Genomic DNA, 20,131 nt, shown 5'->3' with positions numbered 1-20,131 from the left:
TTCTTCAGGAATCCTTATGCCCGAAACGTCGATTTTCCTGTTCCTTGGATGATGGGATTTGAACCAAGGTTCCCAGACTATTACCTGGATCTCTGGATTCATAGTCTAGTGATAATACACTGGTCTATTGCCTTCCCTAAACTGCTCCAAATCTTGAAAATAAATGTGAATCAGGAATTTAAATTAACGATGAAACTTACAAAACTTACCATTAAAGGGAAGCAGTACTTAATAAATTGACAAGTATCCAAGTACAAATGGATTTCGTTAGGTTCTTAAGAGGAGTGAAGTCAAATAAATAACTGCAGATACTGTAAATGTGACACAAACCCAGAAAGTTGCTGGAAAAAACTCAGCAGGTCTGGCAACATCTGTGGAGAAATAAAAACAAAGTTCACATTTTGAGTCCAGTGATTCTGGGTGATGTTGGTATAATAATAATGACCATGGGTTAGAAATGCAGAGACTCTGAGCTAATACTTAAGTGATATTGTGGGAGATTAGAAATGTTGTTTTTGTAGATGGGTGAGGGGGTGTAGTGGGGGGAAAGGGAAGGGGAACATTATACAAATGGTCGTGGAATTCTTGTAGCTTGTAGCATACTTAAGGCTAAGACTTTTAATGAATATAAAGGCTCTTTTAAAGAAAATAGTTTTAAGCTAGGAAATAACTTTAAAGTGTTGTAGTTGACCACAAAAGAAGCAGCAGGGGAATTTCACAATAAAGCTTAGTGAATGATAAGAGAAACTGGATAAAAGAACAAGCTGTATCAAACAAGGAACAAAGAATGCAGACAAGGACAGCAGAATGGCCAGATAAGAAAATAACTAATGTGAGGTAACCAGCTTATGATAGGATGGGAAAAGGGAGGCGTGATTCCGCAACTTGTAAACTAAGTAAGAATGCTAACAGGCTCTGTTTTCGCGCGCATTTCTGCTTGATTGCAGAAGTGTCTGGTACTTGCAAGACTGTAATAAATTGTTCTTGTTTCCAAGGCTTTGTCTCAGGCTGATTGATTTGTGAGTGAGTTCTGTTTCTCACAATTGGGGGCTCGTCCAGGATCCAAACCTCTGCCCGCTCGATACTCTTGGGACGATGGGGGAAGTGCACCTCACCGAGTTCGGTGATCTCCGACTCCCTTGCTTGTCGTTCGCGGTTTGGGCGAGTACGATCCAGACTGGGAGACCCTGGAAATGAGGCAGGCAGACACGGCGGGTTCGGTCGGGCAACTCTTGTGCACAAGACCCGGTAGGGAAAGATCTTAAAGGATATATCCGGGCAACCGGGGGCAGCGGTATTTGATGCAGGAATTGCCACGGGACGGGGCGCACCAAAATGACCAGGTAACTCTGTGCACAGACCAAGGTAAGAAAAGAGACCTCTAAGTATTGCCTTGGTGGTTGGGATGTATGAAAGTACGGGGAATTGGCAATATATAAAATTAAGCATATGTCAATGGAAAACAGCCCATGTCAGAAGGGCTAGTAGCTGAAGGGCTACTGAGGGTGCACTTCATAACTAACTTATGGCCAGACGTCCAGAAGAATATTCAAAAGCTAGAGGAGTCGTTGCAGGAAGCTCAAGGTGTGTGTGTGTGTGTGTGTGAGAGAGAGAGAAAAAGAGCTGTACAGCTAGTAGAAAGTTTAACCCCTTATGATTTGGTTTGAATGCATATTTGTTTGTTGGTGATTGAATGTTTGTGCTTTGTTCCCTGGAGCTTGAGATCTGGGACTGTTTTGAATCTGATTTCTACTATGGAAATTTTAATATGATTTCTTTTAAGGTTAAGGATTTTACAGATGATGAAATAAAATGTTAACTCCTGTTCTTTTTACAGGTTATGACTGCCTTACTATCAGTTTCTAACTAATCTCTTTTATCCTTACATAAAAGTGATTTATGGAGAACAGTTGAAGTCTCAAAAAGCATATAATTGGTCAGATTAATTGGACGAGTAAGGTGTCTAGTCAGGACCCTGAAGGGGGTGTGGAAGAAGGTGACACCGGACCTCGTTAAGATTAATTAAATTAGCAACAGTGGGAGGCACGAGGAGTTGCATGTGTAACGATCGATCTGTAAATAACGTTAAAGAGGATATATCCCTCCCGACAGTTCTTTGGGGAAAATGTTGGGTATTTGGGAACACAACTCCCGGACGCGGGAGAAAGATAAGGCTACAATGATAAACTATTGTTGTTTCGTTTGGACTAGAGAAAGTATTAAGGCGCCTGGTATTTTTTTCGCCCAAATATGGGTCCGATGAGGATTGGCTGTGTCAAGATCTTAGTATGTATGTCAATCGAAAAGAACCGGACGGTCAAAAAGAGTCCGATTATGCGGCTTGCTGGATAGGGAGCGCAGGAGTAAAATTATCTCCCATGAATACGGAGGAATCAGGGAAAGAACAGAGAAAGAATGAACAAGGGAAGCCACAATGGGATCCCTTTGCCGTCCCCATATCCTACTCCCCGGAACGAGCCTACAGCTCCTGAAGTAGAACCGAGTCCAGACACAGAAAGGGGAATGGACTCGGAACTAAAAGATGCAGAACCTAGGTCACTCGAGTCACCACACGTAAAGGAGGGGCAGAGATAATGGAAAATATAAATTTATGTCCCTTAAGAGAGGTTCCAATTGGGGAAGGTACAATTGGATATGTAAATGCTCCCTTAACTAGCAGTGAAGTTAGGGCCTTTAAAAAGGAAATGAAAAGTTTAATAGAGGATCCGGTTGGACTAGCTGAACAATTAAATCAATTCCTAGGGCTTAATTTTTATACCTGGGGAGAACTGATGGCAATTTTAGGAACGTTATTTTCAGGGGAAAAACGAGGTATGATTAGGAGAGTCGCTTTATAGGAATGGGAAAAGAAGCACCCAGATGGGGAAGAAGGGGCCCCAGCAGAACAGAAATTCCCAAATGCTGACCCTCATTGGAAAAATAATGACAGAGAAGATAGGGAGTCAATGCGGGATCTACAAGAAATGGTAATATTAGGAATTAAAAAGGCGGCACCTAGATCACAAAACTTTGTTAAGGCCTTTGAAGTACGACAAGAGAAGGATGAAACCCCTTCCGCATTTCTTAAAAGGCTCAAGGAAGCCACAAGGAAGTATTCGGGAATGGATCCCGATAATCCGATAGCACCGTGACTCTTAAAGGTCCAGTCTGTAACTAAATCATGGCCGGACATACAAAAGAAATTACAGAAATTAGATGGATGAAGTGAAAGACAGATGGAAGAACTGTTATGTGAGGCACAGAAAGTGTATATGAAAAGGGAAGACGAGAAGCAGAAACAGAGGCGTGAGTCCGCAACTTGTAAACTAAATAAGAATGCTAACAGGCTCTGTTTTGGCATGCATTTCTGCTTGATTGCAGAAGCGTCTGGTACTTGCAAGACTGTAGTAAATTGTTCTTGTTTCCAAGGCTTTGTCTCAGGCTGATTGATTTGTGAGTGAGTTCTGTTTCTCACAATATGAATTCAAATCCCACAGTGGCATCCCTCAGTGCCAAGGCTTGATTCCAGCCTTGGGTGACTGTGTGGAGTTTGTACGTTTTCCCCATGTCTGTGTGGGTTTCCTGCAGGTGCTCAGTTTTCTTCCACAGTCCAAAAGTGTGTAGGCTACTGGTGGATTAGCCATGTGAAATGCAGGGATAGTGTGGGGGGATGGTTCTGGGTGGGATGCTCTTCAGACAGTCAGTGCAGACCTGATGGGCTCAATGGCCTGTATCTGCATTGTAGGGCTTCTATTATTCTTCAGAATGAACTTGAACAGTCACTGGACTCAAAACTTTAACTCTGTTTTTCTCCCTGTAGCCAGACCTCCTAAGTTTCTCCAGCACTCTCTGCTATTGAGTCTGAAAAGATGTAGCAAGTTTTGAAGTGCTGGTCTGTAACATTAACTATTTCTCTCAGTACAGATGCTGCCAGATATAATTGTCTCCAACATTCTCTGTGTTTAAGATTTCTAGCATCCTGGGTATTTTGCTTTCATTAAAAGTAGCTGGTCAGATTGTTTATACATTTGTTTTAATTTTCTAAAACTCATTATATTCAGGCAAGGGTCTTATACATTGGAAAATAGCAATTGTAACTCTTATTCTAAAAGGGAGCCAGGCAGAAAAGTGGAAGCTGATTGCTGGGCCTGTGCTGAGATATTTGTATCATCACTAGTCACAGGTGAGGTGCTCGAAGACTGGAGGTTGGCTAACGTGATATTATTTCAGAAAGATGGTAAGGAGAAGCCTAGGATCTATAGACCAGTGAGCCTGATGTCGGTGGTGGGCAAGTTGTTGGAGGGAGTCCTGAGGGACAGGATTTACACACATTTGGAAAGGCAAGGACTGATTATGGATAGTCAGCGTGGCTTTGTGTGTGGGAAATCATGTCTCACAAAGTTGATTGATTTTTTTGAAATAGTAACAGAGGATTGATGAGGGCAGAGCGGTGGAAATGATCAATATGAACTTCAGTAAGGCATTCGACAAGGTTCCTCATGGGAGACTGGTTAGCAAGGTTATCTCTCGTGGAATATAGGGAGAACTAGCCATTTGGGTGCAGAACTGGCTCAAAAGTAGAAGACAGAGGGAGGTGGTGGAGGGTTGTTTTTCAGACTGGAGGCCTGTGACCAGTGGAGTGCCACAAGGATCGGTGATGGGTCCACTACTTTTCATCACTTACATAAATGATTTGGATGGAACATTGAGGGGGGGGGTGGAATATTGGAAATGTAGTGGACAGCGAAGGTTACCTCTGATTACAAGGAGATCTTGATCAGATGGACCAATGGGACAAGGAGTGGCAGATGGAGTTTAATTTAGATAAATGTGAGGTGCTGCATTTTGGGAAAACAAATCAGAGCAGAACTTATGCACTTACTAGTAAGGTCCTTAGGAGTGTTGCTGAACAAAGAGACCTTGGAATGCAGGTTCATCACTCCTTGAAGGTAGAGTCACAGGTAGATAAGATAATGAAGAAGGCGTTTGGTATTCTTTCCTTTATTGGTCGGAGTATTGAGTATAGGAGTTGGGCAGTCATTTTGCGCCTGAACAGGATGTTGGTGAGGCCACTTTTGGAATACTACATGCAGTTCTGGTCTCCTTCCTTTCAGAAGGATAGAACAGAGAGAACAGTACAGCACAGTACAGGCCCTTCAGTCCTTGATATTGTGCCAACCTTTTATCCTCCAATAAGATCAAACTAACCTACGTACCCTTCATTTTACTATCGTCTATGTGCCTATCCAGGAGTAACCAAAATGTCCCTGATGTATCTGACTCTACTACCACCACTGGAAGTGTATTTCACACACCCACAACTCTGTATAAAGAGCTAATCTCTGACAGCTCCCCAAACCTTCCTCCAATCACCCTAAAATTATATCCCCTCATGATAGCCATTTCTGCCATGGAGGAAAAAAAAGTCTCTTAATATTCACTCTCTCTGTGCCTCTCATCATCTTGTACACCTCTATTAAGTCACTTCTCACCCTTCTTCACACCAATGAGAAAAGCCTTAGCTCCCTCAACCTTTTCTCATATGACATGTCCACCAGTCCAGGAAGTATCCTGGTAAATCTCCTCTGTACCCTCTCTAAAGCTTTTACATCCTTCCTATAATGAGGCAACCAGAACTGAACACAATATTCCAAGTATGGTCTAACCAGGGGTCCATCAAGCTGCAGCATAACCTCACAGCTCTTAAAACTCAACCTCCTTGCTAATGAAAGCAAACACACCATATGCTTTCTTTTCAACCCTATCAACTTGGGTGACAACTTTGAGGGATCCATCAATGTGGACCCCAAGATCCCTCTGTTACTCCACACTGCCAAGAACCCCTGCCTTTAACACTGTATTCTGCATTCAAATTTGGCCTTTCAAAATGCATCAATTCACACTTTTGCATTTGTAACTTATCAGCCCAGTTCTGCATCCTGTCAACGTCCCGCTGCAACCTACAACAGCCCTCCATAAGATACATAGCTCCACCAACCTTCATGTCATCGGCAAACCTACAAATCCACCCTTCTACTTCCTCATCCAAGTTATTTATTAAAATCACAAAGAGCAGAGGTCACAGAACAGATCTCGGCAGAACATTCTGCCAAATTGCGAGTGGTCAAAGAATAAGTACTCTTTTCAGGACAGGGCAAAAGTGAGGACTGAAAATGCTGGAGATTAAAGTTGGAGTGTGGTGCCACAGGCAAGGCACCAGAAGACCGGAGGCCGGCCAATGCACACCATCTGCGGAGCAGGAGAGTTGATATTTCAGGCAAAAGCCCTTCATCAGGAATGAAACTCTCCCCAGGACAGTCAGGACAGTTAATAAGCCCAATAAGTTACTGATGCATTCACATTAATTTAGACATTGCCAAGTAACTACAAAAATATGCATGTGTATACCATTGCTGCTTCTGCACAGAAATAAGCAAGTTACCTGATAAAATTAATACACTTGATATCTTGATTGTTAATAAAACAGCATTAACGTAAAAATCCTGTACATGTCATGTGATTAAGTAGCGCAAATGAAATTATACATTAACATCCCTAAAAATATTTTGACCAAAGAGGAAATGCTGGGCTGTTCCCCATATGGGATTCAGTATAACATGATGTGCTGAAATTTTAACTACAAACAGATCTGATCACCTCACTCATGAACTGACATCTGCTTTTAGCTGCGAGAATCTCTTGCACAAGAGTACAACATGGAAAAGAAATAAAACATCAGCAGATGCAATAGACAGATTCTCTCCAGTGCATCATTTAACAGTTCTGAAAAATATAAATGTTCTATGATCTTAAATAAACTGAGCATCAATTTCTGAATAAACCCAATTTTTATTTGTTTTTTCCACTGGCGAGGCCAGGATTTACTACCAACTTCCCAGCATTAGAAGTGATGATTAGATTACTTAGTGTGGAAACAGGCCCTTCGGCCCAACAAGTCCACACCGACCCGCCGAAGCACAACCCACCCATACCCCTATTCACCTGAATCGCACACCTTTGGAATGTGGGAGGAAACCGGAGCACCCGGAGGAAACCCACGCAGACACGGGGAGAACGTGCAAACTCCACACAGTCAGTCGCCTGAGTTGGGAATTTTTTGTGTAGTGAACGAATATCAATGGATATGTAGAAGCTGCCCTCCGCAGGTGATGTCACCAAAGTATAGAATGGTGATGAAAATATGAAAAGACAATGGAAAAAAACATCAGAGAGTGTCTGTGGCAAGAGAGAGTTAACACCTCAATACCAAAATAGCTCCTCTTCAGAAAAGCCTATGTTCTGAAGTAAAATGTTATTCAAGCTCAAGACATTAAATAAAACAAAGTGTCAGAAAAACCCAGTAGGTCCGGCAACACCCGTGAAGGGAGAAACACAATCAACGTTTCGGAACCAGAAGTCAAACTGGACTTGAAGCATCAACTCTGCTTCTCTCCGCACAGACTCTGCCAGACTGCCTGTATTTCAGAGGCACTTTATGTTTTCATTTCAGATCCCCAGGATCTGAATTGAATTGAATTTACTGTCACATGCACCGAGACACAGTGAAAAGCCCCATCCTGCGAGCAACACAGGCAGACCGCATAAACAAATATCACAGATAGCAAATAACAGGTAAACAACAGCAAAAACAAAAACACAGGCACAGGCGAACGTCAAGAGCCCGCATGTCCACCCAGCACTCCAACAGCAGGGCAGAAACTGCCGCAAAACCGGCTGGCGCGTGTGCCCAGGCCTTTGTACCCTCTCCCCGATGCAACATGCTTCCAGTATTGCTGCTCTTCAGTTATAGAATCATAGAATCCTTAAAGCATGGAAACAGGCCCTTCAGCCCAACAAGTCTACATCAACCCTCTGAAGAGTTATCCACTCAGACCCATTCCCCAACCCTATTATCCTATATTTAACGCAGAATAATGCACCTAACCTACACATCCCTGAACACTATGGGCATACCTGCACATCTTTTGGATTGTGGGAGGAAACCAGAGCACCTGGGAGAAACCCACATAGACACTGGGAGAATGTGCAAACTCCACACAGACAGTCACCCGAGGCTAGAATTGAACCCAGGTCCCTGGCAGCAGTGCCAAACATGAAGCCAACATGCTCTTTTCTGCAGAGGTGTTGCAACTTTACAACGCCTTCTGCTTTTAAGTCATCTCGTGCTGATCAGGTGTACCCCAGAACTCTGTAGGAAGCCAGAGAAGCGACCGCCAGCTGCCCCCCCCGACGAGACACCTGCACCACCAATTACCACAGACAAGGCACCAGAAGACCGGAGGCCGGCCAACACGGCGCCACCGCCCAAAAAGGGTGGGAAGGACAAGCCAGGGAACCACACACTAGCAAGCCTGACGCCGGCGGCGGGCAAGCTGCCAGATTGAATCCCAAGAGGCAGGATGCACATGCACCCGGAAAGGCAAGAACCGACCAGGGACAGCCAACACGGCCCCGCGCACAGGAAACCACATCCCACAAACCAGATGTTGTGAAACTTGAAAGGGTTCAGAAAAGATTTACGAGGATTGTGTCAGGGTTGGAGAATTTAAGCTGTGGGGAAAGGCTGAATAGGCTGGGGCTGTTTTCCCTGGAGTGCTGAAAGCTGAGGGGTGATCTCGTAGAGGTTTATAACATCATGAGGAGCATGGATAGAATGAATTGACAAAGTCTTTTCCCTGGGGTGGGGAAGTCTAGACTAGAGGGTGTAGGTTTAGGGTGAGAGGGGAAAGATATAAAAGGAACCTTAGGGAAACCTTTTCACACAGAGGATAGTGCATATGTGGAAGGAGTTGACAGAGGAAGTGGTGGAGGCTTGTACAATTGCAATATTTAAAAGGCAGATGGATGGGTATTTAAATAGGAAAGGTTTAGATCACTGTGGGCCAGGTGCTGGAAAATGGGACTAGATTAGGTTGGGATATCTGAGTAGCATAGATGAATTGGACTGAAGGATATGTTTTCATGCTGTGCATCTCTATGACTCTATGAGATTAGTGGTTTTGTCAGACTGAAGCCAGAACCTATTTTAGTGGCCAGGATGAGACTCTGAAATTCAGAAGAAAGTGGGAATCTCTGCACATTGTGCAAGAGTTCAAACCTACCTCCATTAGTGCCATTAGATCTTCCGGATGGCCAGAAAGGTCATGCTAAAGAATCCATATTGACTATGCTGAATCTTTTGAAGAGTGAATGCTTTTTATAGTGGTTAATGCACATACTAAATGATCTGAAGTTGACACTTTCAGAGAAAACGATTGAAGGGTTGGAGGGTGATCTTTGTGAAGTTTGCTTATCTAGAACAACTTAGTGAAAATGGTCCACATGAATTTAAGGACTATGTAAAGCAGCATTGAACATACCTGATCATCCCCTTCTCAGCCAGCCAGAATGGTTTGGTACAAAGATATGTTCAAATGAAGGTTCAATAACAAGGGGGCATAATTTTAAAGTGAAAGGCTGGAGGGTTAGAAGGTGCTTGAAGAAATCATTTCATTTAAAGGGCTGTGTGTTCTGGAAGGGTAGTTGAGATAGACATCCCCACAACTTTTAAGTTCTCAGATAAGGACTTGAAACGTCATAATGCTTAACTTAGATTTTAGATTTTATTGTCACCTGTACTCAAGTGCAGGAGTACAGTGAAAACTGTGTAATGTTGCAATCAAATCATGTTAGGTACTTAGTATTGTGAAGTTGGGTAGAGTATTTGTGAATTGCAAGACAGGATGTTAGAATTTGATATTTGTAAAATGATAGGGGGGAAGAGTGCATGGTCCCTTTTAAAAGGTTATTTTCTTTCTATGCTCAGCAATTTGAAGATAAGTGTCTATGGGCAGCAACTTGCCAGTTGCAGGTGCTTGAATTGAAACATTTGTATCAAAAGGCTATACTGTTAGAAGGCAAAGCAGCATTTTTACCAAGACACCAGATTTTAAAATTTAGCCAATTAATTTAAACCAGGCGCTTGAAGGCTAAGGACCAATTAAATTTAAATCTGATGGTTTTGACAACTTAGAGCCAATCTGATTGTAAAATAAAATTAATAGGTCATCAAGGGTGTGAAAGAAGAGGACATTTGAAAATCAGTGGAGAACAAACTGCCATCTGAAGAGATTAGCTTTCTTGGCTCTGAGTAACCATCATCTGACTAAAGGTGTGGCAGCACTCTTAGCTATGTTCCTAACACCAGAATTCGGCGGAGAGAGGTGTTCCTGGCACAAGGATCGAAAGGAGGATGCATTCCTGAAACAAGATCAACAGAGAGGACACAAAGGTCCAGAAGACGTATTCTAGCTGTAGTTTTCAGAGACAATTTTATTGGATTTGCGTAAGTGGGACTTGTATTTATTGAAACAGCAGACCATTGGAATAATGTTTTAATCAGGAATAGTTAGTAGTTAGAGGGGAATTGTTTGGTTTGTTAGTCATTCTGTTAATTTGTACACTGTTGGAATTAGATAAATAAACTGTTATTTGTTGATTATAGAGTGAGTGAAAGGAATTCACTCCTTTATAACAGATTTGGGGGATTATACCCCTTGTCACACTTCTTTTAACAGATTGGGACGAGATGAGCCTCTCCGAGTGTTTCGGCTTTAGTTGTCAGAGTGGGGCTGACCCTCTCTTCATAACACCAGGTACAAAAAAACTTAGATACAAAGTAATAATGGAAACCGAGTTAAAATTGTTAAGTACTTATAAAAAGCATTTTGTAAAATAAGTAGAAAAATAAAGAAATGAAGTAATAGTTAACATTAAAATCTTTCTTAATTTAAAATAGGAAAATAAAGGAATAAGTTAAAAGTTCAATACTCCTATCTCGCTCTCTGGGAAACCTCAGTTGCCTGTTTTTGATACTGCAGTCGCGGATACTACTGCTATTGCTGAAGCTGTTGCCTCTCTGATCTCCCCCAGTACCTTGGGAATATGCTCAGCCAGGACTCACTCACTCACACGCTGAACTGAGACAACACCTCAAATCTAGTGGGCCTAATGCAGATTTAGTATAGCCTTGGTGGTACAGACTCAATGGTCTGACAGGCCTCTTCTGTACTATGAATCTAGGTGGGTACCAGTCATCACCATAACATGGACTGGACTGGTCTCCTATGTAATATAAACAAGAGTAGTATGGCAAAGACATGCAGATCAACTCTTGGCAACTAGAACAATTGTGACAGGGACACCATTAATTGAAGATCTAAAAACAACTGAACCAGATAGAGACATGGACAGATCAGTAACTGAAGCATCTGAGTGAGACAGTCAAAGTAAGATAAAGTCACAATGGTCTTTCCAGTCCATTGGACTGCTTTCTCATTAGAGAGAGCAACTGGTGGTAGTTTAACCTGAGGTTCACTATTCCTCAGGCAAAGGGAGAGATTGAAAAGGGGATTCCTTCATGGTAACCCCAGCTGGTGCAGGAATTGAACCTATGCTGCTGGCATCAGAAGCCAGTTATCCAGCCAGCTGAGCTAACCAGCTCCCTTTCAGTGAGCTGATACTGCAGTGGAGAATACAACAACACTGTGTAAATCGCTGAACATTCTTCATCTCAGAAAAAGATGACAGATAACGTTCCTTGTACACCTAAAACAGAAGAGGTTAAAGACAACAAAAACAAACATGCACATGCAGTGAACCATCAGCCACACACAAACTGATGTCCTTTAGAACATATTACCTATTGACTTTTTAAAATATATCATTTTTATATATAATTGTAAATGTTGTAACTGTTTTTGTTGCAGGGATCTTTGATGTAGAGGTGGAAGTTTGTAGTGTATTTGTAAGTATGGAGGACTGTCATTTTAAGTCCAATGACATGATAATATTTGGGTGGTAAAACAGCTGTCTAACCTTTGCTGCCAGCAGAGTGAACGCCTCCTTAATAAAGCTCCTGATGTTTAAGGCTTCAGTCTCCTGGTCTTTCTTGGAACTTAATAAGAATTTTCATCCTTGTCATGTCCTTCCGTTCATCTCTCTCTATTGCAGTAACATCTTCTATCTAGGTACGTACCTTGATGATGGTGAATTAATTTTATTTAATCAAGGTGAAGCTCATGCAATTTTAAATGTCAGGGTTTGATTCCACGCCCTCTATAGAAGTTGGCTGCATGAAACCAGTGGGCAGTGACCTACCAGCCAGGCCCAAAGCAATGGTTAATTGTATTGAAAGGGTTTTGGGAGAGCCTTGCACTGAGAGTTGAAGAGTCTGAGGCAATCTTGGGAGATCTAAGCTCTGCTTTTTTCAGATCCAGAGGAGTGTTTTAAATAAAGTTTAAAAGTCGTATTTACTTGGGCCATGGCCCTAATTCTTCTCAGTACATTCATTTGGTGGAAATGAATTCCCTGCTCACACGAGTTGTTGGATAACGGCTGAGCCCTAGTCGCAATAAATAAGTCTCTACTAGTTTCCAGCAGCTGCCTGACCTTACAGGCTCTGTAGAGCAGGTCAAAGTGGAATCTTGTGTAAAGAGAGTGGAACCTCACGTGTAGATTCTTTACTCAGCGAGTCTTGAATTCATGGAATGCCCTACCAGTAGCAGTGGTGGACTCTCCCTCTGGCCTGCCAGATTTCTAATTGAGGAACAGCATTAAAATTTAGTTTGTCACTTTAGTATTGGGTGAGACCAAAAGCATTATTAACTAACTTTGAATCAGTTTTCAGGATTGCTGGTAGGTGTGGAAATAGGGATGGAGGCAACATAGGAGTTGTCATCTCACTATTGTGTGTCAGCTGTAAATGGCTCGGTTATACCACTCTTGTTCCCAATTCATGATATTTTCTTTCAAGCCTGGACTCCAGGACATAAGCACCAAATGCTGAAAATGTGTTGTTGGTTAAAGCACAGCAGGTCAGGCAGCATCCAAGGAACAGGAAATTCGACGTTTCAGGCAAAAGCCCTTCATCGGGCTTTTGCCCGAAACGTCGAATTTCCTGTTCCTTGGATGCTGCCTGACCTGCTGTGCTTTAACCAGCAACACGTTTTCAGCTCTGATCTCCAGCATCTGCATACCTCACTTTTTACCCATAAGCACAAAATGGCTCATATCTAATGGTATTCTGAGTACTGCTGCACTGTCAGAAGCACTGTCTTTTGGTTGATAAACCTAGGCCCAGTTTGCGCTCTCAGGTGGTGCTATTTAAATCCAACTGTTCACTACAAAAGCAAAGAAGTTATGGTGAAACTTTGTAAACCAATGGTCAACTCTCAATTGGAGAATGTTGTCTGTTCTGGAAACAGCTTCAGGAAGGATGGGGAAGCTATAGAGAGGCCACAGAAAACTTTCCGAGAATTGTTGCTGGGATGGGGAACTTCATTTCCAAGGATAGATTGAAGAAGCTAGCATAATTGTTCTTAGAGAAGGGAAAGTTGAGACATTTGACAGAGTTGTTCAAAATAATCAGGAATAAATGACTCCTGTGACTGAAAAGACACGGGGACACAGACTTCAGGTGATTTGGCGTTTAAAAAAAAAAGTGACATTAGAAAATACTTTCATCACACAGCATGTGGTCAGGATCTGGCATGCACTTGGCTAAGTGTAGAACATAGAACATAGAAAAATACAGCGCAGTACAGGTTCTTTGGCCCTCGATGTTGCACCGACCCAAGCCCACCTAACCTACACTAGCCCACTATCCTCCATATGCCTATCCAATGCCCATTTATATGCCCATAAAGAGGGAGAGTCCACCACTGCTACTGGTAGGGCATTCCATGAACTCACGACTCGCTGAGTAAAGAATCTACCCCTAACATCTGTCCTATACCTACCTCCCCTTAATTTAAAGCCATGCCCCCTTGTAATAGCTGACTCCATACATAGAAAAAGGTTCTCATTGTCAACCCTATCTAAACCCCTAATCATCTTGTACACCTCTATCAAGTCACCCCTAAACCTTCTTTTCTCCAATGAAAACAGCCCCAAGTGCCTAAGCTTTTCCTCATACGATCTTCCTACCATACCAGGCAACATCCTGGTAAACCTCCTCTACACCCATTCCAGTGTCTCCACATCCTTCCTAAAGTATGGTGACCAAAATTACACATAATACTCCAGGTACAACCGCACCAGAGTATTATACAACTGCAACATGACCTCAGGACTCCGGAACTCAATTCCTCTATCAATAAAAGCCAGTACGCCATATGCCTTCTTCACAGCACTATTTACCTGGGTGGCAACTTTCAGAGCTCTGTGTACATGGACACCAAGATCCCTCTGCTCATCCACACTACCAAGTATCCGACCATTAGTCCAGTACTCCATCTTCTTGTTATTCTTATCAAAGTGAATCACTTCACACTTAGCTACATTGAACTCCATTTGCCACCTTTCTGCCCAGCTCTGCAGCTTATCTATATCCCGCTGTAACCTGCCACATCCTTCCTCACTGTCAACAACTCCACCGACTTTCGTATCATCCACAAACTTGCTCACCCAACCTTCTAGCCCCTCCTCCAGGTCATTTATAAAAATGACAAACAGCAATGGTCCCAAAACAGATCCTTGCAGAACACTGCTAGTGACTGCACTCCGAGATGAACCTTTACCATCAACTACTACCCTCTGTCTTCTTCCAGCCAGCCAATTCCTAATCCAAACCTCTAACCCACCCTCAATGCCATACCTTCGTATTTTTTGCAGTAGCCTACCATGGGGAACCTTATCAAATGCCTTACTAAAATCCATATACACCACATCCACCGCTTTACCCTCGTCCACCTCCTTAGTCACCTTCTTAAAGAATTCAATAGGGTTTGTGAGGCACAACCTGCCCTTCACAAAACCATGCTGACTATCCTTGATCACATTTTTCCTATCCAGATGTTCATAAATCCTATCCCTTACAATTCTCTCTGAGACTTTGCCCACAACAGAAGTGAGACTCACCGGCCTATAGTTACAAGGATTATCCCTACTCCCCTTCTTGAACAAGGGAACCACATTTGCCATCCTCCAGTCATCTGGCACTATTCCTGTAGACAATGAGGACTTAAAAATCAAGGCCAATGGCTCTGCAATCTCCTCCCTTGCTTCCCAGAGAATCCTAGGATAAATGCCATCAGGCCCAGGGGACTTATCTATTTTCACCCTTTCCAGAATTTCCAACACCTCTTCCCTACATACCTCAAAGCCATCCATTCTAATTAATTGTGACTCATAATTCACATCGGCAACAATGTCCTGTTCCTGAGTGAATACTGACGAAAAGTATTCATTCAGTGTCTCTCCAATCTCTTCAGCCTCCACACACAACTTCCCACTACTATCCTTGACTGGACCTATTCCTACCCTAGTCATTCTTTTATTCCTGACATACCTATAGAAAGCCTTTGGGTTTTCCCTAATCCTACCAACCAAGGACTTTTCATGTCCCCCCCTTGCTGCTCTTTAGATCCTTCCTGGCTACTTTATAACTCTCAATCGCCCCAATTGAACCTTCACGCCTCATCTTTACATAGGCTGCCCTCTTCCTTTTAACGAGGGATTCCAATTCCTTATTAAACCACGGCTCCCTCACAAGACCCTTTCCTCCCTGCCTGACAGGTACATACTAATCAAGAACACTCAATAGCTGCTCCTTGAACAAGCTCCACATATCGATTGTATCCTTCCCTTGAAGCCTACTTTTCCAAGCCACGCATCCTAAGTCATGCCTCACCGCATCATAATTTCCCTGCCCCCAGCTATAACTCTTGCCCTGCAGTGCACACTTATCCCTCTCCATCACTAGAGTAAAAGTCACCAAATTGTGGTCACTGTCACCAAAGTGCTCACCTACCTCCAATTCTAACACCTGGCCTGGTTCGTTACCCAGAACCAAATCCAGTATAGCCTCACCTCTTGTTGGCCTGTCTACATATTGTGTCAGGAAACCCTCCTGCACACATTGGACAAACAACGACCCATCTAACGTACTCGAGCTATAGCTTTCCCAATCAATATCTGGAAAGTTAAAGTCCCCCATAACAACCACCCTATTACTTTCACTCTTCTCCTGAATCATCCTCGCAATCCTTTCTTCTACATCTCTAGGACTATTAGGAGGCCTGTAGAAAACTCCTAACAGGGTGACCTCATTTTTCCTATTTCTAACCTCAGCCCAAACTACCTCAGATGGCGAATCTTCATCCATCGTCCTTTCCACTGCTGTAATACTATCCTTGACAAGCAATGCCACACCTCCCCCTCTTTTACCCCCACCTCTGACCCTACTAAAACATTTAACCCTGGCACCTGCAGCAGCCATTCCTGTCCCTGTTCCACCCATGTCTCCGTAATAGCCACAACATCAAAATCCCAGGTACCAACCCACGCTGCAAGTACACCTACCTTATTTCGTATACTTCTCGCATTGAAGTATACACACTTCAAGCCACCTTCCTGTTTACAGGCACACTCCTTCGAGATTGATGCCATGTTCCTAACCTCCCTACACTCCAGGTCCTGCACCCTAAAGCTACAGTCCAGGTTCCCATGCCCCTGCCGAGTTAGTTAGTTTGATCTGGAGGCAGATCAAACTTTGGCTTTCATAAGCAAATTTGATAAGTATCGGAAGGCAAAAACTCTGCAGTGTCATGAGGAAAATGATGGCGAGTGTGACAAGCTGAAATTTTCTTGCAGAGAACTGGCATAGATCTGACAAGATGAATGGAACTCTCTCGAACAACACTGTGGGTGTTCCTTCACATGGATTGCTGTATTCTAAGGAAGTAGCTCAGCACCACCTTCACAAAGGCAATTAGGACTAGACAGATGCTGACCTTGCTCGTGATAACCACATCATAAGAACACATAGGGGTAACATGATTAACTTGCAGCAATATGGCCAATTTTGTTTAACAGTGTGACACAAGTTAATTTCTGGATATTGGCAAATTCACCTGTACAAACTACTAACTATCCTCAACACTGCAACAATCAGATTAGAAAAATGTGTTGCAAACAAACTAAACAGAAAACTCGGTGGGATTGATGCAGCAGCTGCTATTTGTCATCTGCCATCATTTTTAACATTGACTAATATAAAAATGTTAGGTCTCTTAACACAATTTCCAAAATGGTTTTCAGTACTTGGTTGCATTGATAAGACTTGAATCAGCGAATAAATTTGATGTGACAATGTTCTATTAGTTAATATTTCAGGTAACCTGGGAACACAAATGCCAGCATTTCTCCTTCAAGTCACACACCAGCCTGACTTGGAAATATATCACCATTCCTTCAATACTGTGTCAAGCATTCTTAGAACTTGTCACTAGGCAGTACTACGATTGTTTCAACCCCACACAAGCTGCTGTAGTTTAAGAAGGGAACTTGCTACCATCTTCTGGAAAATCGCTAATGTGACACCCCCGTTTTAAGAAGGTAGCAAGGCGAAAAATGGAAAAATACAGACCGATTAGTCTAAACTCAGTCATGAGTAAATTCTGGAATCCATTGTGAATGATGAGATTTCTGAAAACTTGAAAGTGTATAGTAAAATAGGGCAAAGTCATCAAGGGGAGGTCACGCCTGATAAATTTGGTAGAATTCTTTGAGGAAGTAATGAGCAGGTTAGACCAAGGAGAGCCAATGGATGTTATCTACCTGGACTTCAAGAAGGCCTTTGACAAGGTGCCACGCAGAAGGCTACTGAATAAGATAAGGGCCATGGTGTCTGTGGCAAGGTACAAGGAAGGATAGGAGCTTGTCTGTCTGGCTAAAAAAAGAGTGGGGATAAAAGGACCCTTCTCAGGATGGCAGCCAGTGACAGGTGGTGTTCCACAAGGCTCAGTGTTGGGACCACAACTTTTCATTTTACATAATCACAATCTAGATGAAGAAACTGAGGGCATTCTGGCTAAGTTTGCAGATAATACAAAGATAGGCAGAGAGACAGATAACCATTGATGTGGGGAGGCTGCAGAAAGATTTGGACAGGTTAGGAGAGTGGGCAAAGAAGTGGCAGATAGAGTACAACGTGGGAAATTGTGAGGTTATGCACTTTGGTAGGAAGGATAGAGGTGTGGACTACTTTAAAAATGGGAAAATTTAGAAGTCTGAAGTGCAAAGAGACTTGGAAGATCTAGTTCAGGATTCTCTCAAGGTCAACTTACAGGTTGACTCAGTAGTTAGGAAGGCAAATGCAATGATGTTATTTATTTTGAGTTGGGGAGAAGGGAAAGTGAAAGTGACAGGGAGTATGGAGTTAAATGGAAAGATGAGCAACAGGATAGCATATGTGCAGGTGGATTTAAACTCGAGGCAGACTGGGAATGCAGCAAAAAGGAAGGATAACTTAGGACATCTTATGACTTCCAATATCTGTAATGATAATGTTAGCATTAAGGCACTTTACCTGAATGCTCGTAGCATTTGTAACAAAGCAGATGAACTAATGGCACAGATCATAGTGAATGATTATAATGTGGTGGGCATCACAGAGACGTGGTTACAGGGGGGTCAGGACTGGCAATTAAACCTCCAAGGATTTGCAACTCATCGAAAAGATAGGGAGGTGGGCAGAGGGGGTGGGGTTGCCTTGTTAGTTAAGAACAAAATTAAATCTGTGGCACTGAATGACATAGCGTCGGATGATGTGGAGTCTGTGTGGGTGGAGTTGAGGAACCACAAAGGCAAAAAAAACATAATGGGAGTTATGTATAGACCTCCTAACAGTTGTTAGGACCAGGGATGCAACATGTACCGGGAAATAGAGAAGGCATGTCAGAAAGGCAAGGTCACAGTGATCATGGGAGACTTCAATATGCAGGTGAACAGGGTAAATAATGTTGCCTGTGGATCCAAAGAAAGGGAATTCTTGGAATGCTTACAGGATGGCTTTTTGGAACAGCTTGTCATGGAGCCCACAAGGGAGCAGGCTGTTCTGGACCTAGTGCTATGTAATGAACCAGACTTTATAAAAGATCTTAAAGTAAGGGAACACTTAGGAAGCAGCGATCATAATATGGTAGAGTTCAGTCTGCAGTTTGAAAGAGAGAAGTCAAAATCGGATGTAATGGTGTTACAGTTAAATGAAGGTAATTATGAGAGCATGAGAGAGGAACTGACAAAAATAGACTGGAAGCAGAGCCTCGCGGGGAAGACAGTAGAGCAAAAATGGCAGGAGTTTGTGGGTATAATTGAGGACACTGTACAGAGGTTCATCCCCAAGAAAAGAAAGATGATCCGGGGAGGGATTAGACAACCATGGCTGACAAAGGAAGTCAGGAAATGTATTAAAGAAAAAGAGAGATCCTATAAAGTGGCCAAGAGCAGTGGGAAATCAGAAGATTGGGAAGGCTACAAAAACAAACAGAGGACAACAAAGAGAGAAATAAGAAAGGAGAGGATCAAATATGAAGGTAGGCTAGCCAGTAATATTAAAAGTGATAGTAAAAGTTTCTTTCAATACATAAGAAACAAACGACAGGCAAAAGTAGACATTAGGCCACTTCAAACTGATGCTGGAAGCCTAGTGATGGGAGATAAGGAAATAGCAGAAGAACTTAACAAGTACTTTGTGTCAGTTTTCACAGTGGAAGACATGAGTAATATCCCAACAATTAAAGGGAGTCAGGGGGCTGAGTTGAGTATGGTTGCCATTACAAAAGAGAAAGTGTTAGAAAAGCTAAAAGGTCTTAAAATTGATAAATCTCCTGGCCCTGATGGGATACATCCTAGAGTTCTGAGAGAGGTGGCTGAGGAAATAGCGGAGGCATTGGTTGAGATCTTTCAAATGTCACTGGAGTCAGGGAAAGTCCCCGATAATTGGAAGATCGCTGTTGTAACACCCTTGTTCAAGAAAGGATCAAGACAAAAGATGGAAAATTATAGGCCAATTAGCCTAACCTCGGTTGTTGGTAAAATTCTAGAATCCATCATTAAGGATGAGGTTTCTAAATTCTTGGAAGAGCAGAATCTGATTAGAACAAGTCAACATGGATTTAGTAAGGGGTGGTTGTGTCTGACAAATCTGTTGGAATTTTTTGAAGAGGTGACAAGTAGGTTAGACCAGGGAAATCCAGTGGATGTGGTCTATCTAGACTTCTAAAAGGCCTTTGATAAGGTGTCACACGGGAGGCTGCTGAGCAAGGTGAGGGCCCATGGTGTTCGATGT

The sequence above is a fragment of the Hemiscyllium ocellatum genome, chromosome 26 (genome assembly GCF_020745735.1).
Source record: "Hemiscyllium ocellatum isolate sHemOce1 chromosome 26, sHemOce1.pat.X.cur, whole genome shotgun sequence".
Classification (NCBI taxonomy): Eukaryota; Metazoa; Chordata; class Chondrichthyes; order Orectolobiformes; family Hemiscylliidae; genus Hemiscyllium; species Hemiscyllium ocellatum.
This window is presented reverse-complemented; position numbering follows the sequence as displayed.